This window comes from Triticum dicoccoides, chromosome 2B (assembly GCF_002162155.2).
Source record: "Triticum dicoccoides isolate Atlit2015 ecotype Zavitan chromosome 2B, WEW_v2.0, whole genome shotgun sequence".
In the NCBI taxonomy this organism is placed as follows: domain Eukaryota; kingdom Viridiplantae; phylum Streptophyta; class Magnoliopsida; order Poales; family Poaceae; genus Triticum; species Triticum dicoccoides.
The window spans coordinates 111,878,476-111,884,685 of record NC_041383.1 but is presented as its reverse complement, the minus strand read 5'-3'; the positions used below and the strand labels follow the sequence as shown (position 1 = coordinate 111,884,685).

The 6,210-nt window shown below is 47.6% G+C and overlaps 1 protein-coding gene across 1 annotated transcript in view; it reads left to right on the top strand.

Moving 5' to 3' along the window:
* LOC119367283 (peroxidase 2-like) overlaps positions 1 to 6,210 on the top strand; it is a 13,503-nt gene that overhangs the window by 1,819 nt on the left and 5,474 nt on the right. The window lies entirely within an intron of this gene.

Genomic DNA, 6,210 nt, shown 5'->3' with positions numbered 1-6,210 from the left:
CACGAAACCCCACTCCTCGTGACCGAGACACCCACCCTCTCCCGTTCTCCAGCGTCGCCAAGCACCCCGCGCCCGACGCCCCGCCACCACGCCACTGGATGGACGCCTCGCCACCTCGCCGCTGGATGGACGCCCCGCCGCCTACCGTCGACGCTCGCCTCCCCGACCTCCTCCCCGGCGGACTCCGTCGAGCCTCGCCGGCGAACCCCTGCATCGGGGGTGAGCGAAACTCCCCTCTCCTTTCTGTCTCCCTCGAACGTGCGTCCCTAGTCCGTCGCCGCGGCCGCCGCACTCGGCGCATGCCCCTGACCATCGCCCTGTACGCGCGCCGCCCGTGCTCACCGCGGCCTAGCCTCGCCCGGCGTGCCGTCACGCGCAACCGCAGCCGCGCCGAGCCGCACCTGTAGTGCTGCTCCTTCCCGGAGCGCTCGCACCTGCCGTGGCCCGCACCACCGCAGCCCCCTGCTGCCTCCGACGCAACCACCATCGCCCCGCTCGCTGTCTCTACTCGAGACCGCCCGCGACGACCCCGCTGGCCACCGCGGCCATCTGCGCCGGCCTCCCGCTCCAGTTCCTCCCCTCCGCCGCTTCCCCTGACCGGCGTCATGGGCGCCGGCGGCCGTACTGATGGCCTCGACCGAAGCAGCGCTCTGATTCGCCCATAGTCGGGCGCGCCCGTTACCACCACCAATGCCCGTCGCCCGACCCACCATAGGCCATTGGGCCTATGGCACGAGGGGCCCACAGACCGAGAACGAAAAAAAAAGAAATAAAAATAAATTTAATTAATTAATTAATTAACTAAATTAATTAAGTTAATTAACCTTAATTAATTAATCTAATTAACCTGTTAGCTTAATTAAACAGTAATTAGTTTAACTAAATCCTAATTAACCTAACAGAGTATGACAGGTGGGTCCCATTGGACCCACGCGTCAGTTTGACCCAGTCAACCCCTGTTGACTGCTGATGTCAGCATGACGTCATGCTGACGTCATAAATTCATTTTTCGAATTAATTAAATAATTAAATAAATTCCAGAAATTAATAAAATCTTTAGAAAATCATATCTTTTAATCCGTAACTCGGATTAAAATATTTTCAACATGAAAGTTGCTCAGAACGACGAGACGAATCCGGATACGCAGTTCGTTCGTCCGCCACACACCCCTAACCTATCGAACTCGCAACTTTCCCCCACCGGCTCCTCTGCCCGGAAACACGAAACACCGGGAATACTTTCTCGGATGTTTTCCCCCTTCACCGGTATCACCTACTACCGCGTTAGGGCACACCGAACACCGCGTATTGCCTTGTTATATTTTGTGATGCTTTGTTTGCTCTGTATGCATTATTTCTTCCCCCTCTTCTCTCCGGTAGACTACGAGACCGACGCTGCTGCTGACCAGTTCGACTACGGAGTTGACGACCCCTCTCTCTTGCCAGAGCAACCAGGCAAGCCCCCCCCCTTGATCACCAGATATCGCCTATTCTCCTCTATACTGCTTGCATTAGAGTAGTGTAGCATGTTACTGCTTTCCGTTAATCCTATTCTGATGCATAGCCTGACATTGCTGCTACAGTCATTGATACCTTACCCGCAATCCTAAATGCTTAGTATAGTATGCTAGTTTATCATTATTGGCCCTACATTCTTGTCAGTCTGCCTTGCTATACTATTGGGCCGTGATCACTCGGGAGGTGATCACGGGCATATACTATATACTTTACACTGTTACATTACCTGTGATACTGTTCGGAGTTGGGGGCTAAAGGGGCAGGTGGCTCCATCCCGGTAGAGGTGGGCCTGGGTTCCCGACGACCCCCGACTGTTACTTTGTGGCGGAGCGACAGGGCAGGTTGAGACCACCTAGGAGACAGGTGGGCCTGGCCCTGTTCAGCGTTCGCGGATACTTAACACGCTTAACGAGATCTTGGTATTTGATCTGAGTCGGCTACGAGCCTATACGCACTAACCATCTACGTGGGAGTAGTTATGGGTATCCCGACGTCGTGGTATCAGCCGAAGCACTTCAGACGTCAGCGACGGAGCGGCGCGCGCCGAATTGGACTGGAACGCCACTAGGCTAGGTCTGCTTTCGGCCGCGTACGCAACGTGCAGGTGTGCTATGGGCGATGGGCCCAGACCCCTGTGCGCTTAGGTTTAGACCGGCGTGCTGGCCTCTCTGTTGAGCCTAGGTGGGGCTGCGACGTGTTGATCTTCCGAGGCCGGGCATGACCCAGGAAAGTGTGTCCGGCCAAATGGGATCGAGCGTGTTGGGTTATGTGGTGCACCCCTGCAGGGAAGTTAATCTATTCGAATAGCCGTGATCTTCGGTAACAGGACGACTTGGAGTTGTACCTTGACCTTATGACAACTAGAACCGTATACTTAATAAAACACACCCTTCCAAGTGCCAGATACAACCCAGTGATCGCTTTTCTACAGGGCGACGAGGAGAGGATCGCTGGGTAGGATTATGCTATGCGATGCTACTGGAGATGCTACTTGGAGATGCTACTTGGAGATGCTATTTGGAGGACTTCAGTCTACTCTCTTCTACATGCTGTAAGACGGAGGCTGCCAGAAGCGTAGTCTTCGACAGGATTAGCTATCCCCCTCTTATTCTGGCATTCTGCAGTTCAGTCCACTGATATGGCCTCCTTACACATATACCCATGCATATGTAGTGTAGTTCCTTGCTTGCGAGTACTTTGGATGAGTACTCACGGTTGCTTTCTCCCCCCTTTTTCCCCTTTTCCTTCCTTTCTGGTTGTCGCAACCAGATGCTGGAGTCCAGGAGCCAGACGCCACCGTCGACGACGATCCCTACTACACCGGAGGTGCCTACTACTACGTGCAGCCCGCTGACGACGACCAGGAGTAGTTAGGAGGATCCCAGGCAGGAGGCCTGCGCCTCTTTCGATCTGTATCCCAGTTTGTGCTAGCCATCTTATGGCAACTTGTTTAACTTATGTCTGTACTCAGATATTGTTGCTTCCGCTGACTCGTCTATGATCGAGCACTTGTATTCGAGCCCTCGAGGCCCCTGGCTTGTATTATGATGCTTGTATGACTTATTTTATTTGTAGAGTTGTGTTGTGATATCTTCCCGTGAGTCCCTGATCTTGATCGTACACATTTGCATGCATGATTAGTGTACGATTGAATCGGGGGCGTCACAAGTTGGTATCAGAGCCGACTGCCTGTAGGAATCCCCCCTTTCCAACTCCTTGGCCGAAGTCGAGTCTAGTCGTTGAAAAACTTTTACTAACATGGCTGTGTGGCCCATGGGCCCACGTCGCCATCGGGAGGTATTAGGATCTTTTATTCCTCGACCTTTACTCTGGGATTCTGAACCCTCTTCTATTCGGGTTAAACGATTTTTACTAAAAAGTAACTTTAGGTTCTCGAAAATACTTTCTCCCGGAGAGCCCCTTCAGTCCAGATGGTCACCGACTGCATCAGAAGATGTCGGAGATACTCTTTGATATTCTCTCGAGACTTTGTGCCCATCACTTTTGCTATTCCCGACCACCGATAAATCCTTATGGATAACTACTTACACTTGCCATTCTTACGATCATTCCCCATTGTTCTTGTTATTACAAGATACCCGAAGTTTTCTCTATTGTTCCGAGAATACTTCGTGCCTACTGCCTAGCAGTTCTTTGCCACATGAATACCCCTTCAAATAAATCGCCGCACTTGTCAAGTATCCGCTCATCCCCAGTTGTTCATGAGTTTCACAAAAGTCTTCAAAATACTATTCGATCTTCCGAAAATCCTCTGGAGCCTTTGGCTCTTGAAATTTCTTGTTTGCTTTCATTATGATTAATCCCATAAGTATAGAAATCTTATTGACATTCCTTGTCATTATCATTTTGAGTCTGATGACTCAATATGTTGCGAATACACGCAATCATCATTGATCCTTATAAATTACCTTTCCGGCTGAGCTTCCATTCTTTTAACTGGAATTGGTTCTCGACCAATCCAATTGTCGTTGATTGTACCCTAAGGCTATTCAACTTATCCATCCCTAATCAGAGCATTGCTTCTGATCCCTTGAGGAAATCATAATTCCTTTGCATTTGGCAATTGAGTTAGTCAGTTGTTTCTATAATCTGATCTCCTTGCATTCTTCTTCCTCTAGTTGAGTACCGATACTCGTATCAGATCCTTTGTGGACCATCAAGACCTTTGTTGGATTTTATCCGACAACGTCCCTCATATTCAATCACTTTGGAAGTTCTTCCTCTGATACATAATGCCTTTGGTAAATTGTATCCTCTGCTTTCTTAACCATGCTCTGTCTTCGAGCTTGAGTTAATTACTTCTAAAGATTCTGGTATATGATTCTAAGATGCCCCGATGGGTTGAACCTATGCCTTCCTTAATAGGTGTGAACTCGAAAGTTTTCACGAGTCGTACTCTTCTGGTATTTTGCCAGATAAAATTTCAAAACTACAACTTCATTGAGCGCGAGAAGTGAATGAAAGGTTGTGCATTGGAGAAGTGGGAGTTGACCTTGAACTTTGTGTTCATGCCCATGGACACGATGTAGATCCTGTCATAGAAGCTTCTTGTAATAATAACTATTTCCTTGATAACTAACATATGGTATCTGTGAATTGATCCCTTGCAACCGTGGTTCCGACCATGATTGATCTTCTTTGATCTCATTTCTCGGACAATTTAAAACAATTGTCTTCTATGGATCAATACACTAGTCCAAACTTTACTTTGATCTTGTGTCGAGTATTACCCCCCTGGCATCTCGAGATTATCATGGAACTGCATAACTTTTTATGAGTTCTTCATCAAATGCTACCTTCCCACTGATTTCAATTTTTCGCGGGCTCTGAGTTATTGAACACTCAAAGACACCGATAACTGAACCGAGTCCGCACTACGGTTCAACAACTCTTCGGTAAGCTTCTATAAGTACGAGTTTGTACCCGATCACGCCATTCCTAGCCTGTTTGGCTATATCATTGTCGTGATGATATTAACTGTGCTACCCGGTCCTTCTTCTCGGAGCATAATTTTCGACGATGAACTAACCTTATGTCGATCCTCATCGTCATACCATTTCGCCTTGAACAACAAGCTTGGTTTCGAGTTGAGTCGTACCCTTGGTTCCAATAAACTTTCACTTCATCATTACTTTGACTTGATGTCGTCGCCGATCGATTACATCTTCATGAACTCTCGCGACAAAGGTGTCGTGATCATCAACCTTCTGAGCTCATCCAGGATATCAATTGAATTCATGATGAGAAATACCATCCTTGCCCTCGATGAATTGTATTATCATCGACCACTTTATTACCTTCCCACCAACACAAGCTTGTTCATGTTTGGTGTTATACCTTGAGTTCCTTGCTATCCAGCAATTGTTCTTCTTTACCTTGGAGTATTACCATCCTTTATGTCAAGAATGTTCTGAGATTTGTTCCACCTCTTGAGAATTCTTGACATAGAAATACTTCTCACCATCACCATTCTTTCTTGGTCCCCGTGTTAATTCCAACAAGTGAACGGTGTTGTTTGGATTCTTTCCTTCTAGCAACCCTATTTTTTTGAAGTTAATGGTCGAAAGTTCATTCTTAGGCTATTGACTATTGAATCACCATTCTGACATTGGTCGTGCAACCCAACCCATATTTCGGGCGCACCTTTCAACCAATGTTTAATTGTGTATGTTTTCCTCGAGCATACTTCCTTATATCATTTGATCTGACCAATGTTATCTCTTTGTTCACTTAATTGTGGAAATCCATCTTTTGGGAATCTCGGTGAATTGCCGTTGAGTTCACCAGACACCTCCTTGTCCTCTCCTTGGGTTAATGATGGACTCTTGATAACGGAAAACACTTCATAGTTCATTTCCCCGAGAATCTTACAATGTCATATCATCAATTTGCGTTGCACCTTTTCTTCTCAGGTATCCTAAGTCTGAGGTATCCTGACACCAATCGGATCTGAATCTCGGTCAGATATGAGGGTTGGGACACCTTTCCAAGAGTTATGATGTTGATCCTTTGATGACCCGCTAACATGATGTCATGCCTAGCACCCCCCCCCCCGGCTGGAGGACCTATCATTATAGATTCCTTTTCAGCAAGGTTATCCATTCATCCATGAGGAAATTGTAAGACTTATTCTACAAGTTATTCCTGATGGATCCTTCGTGTTTCCAAAGT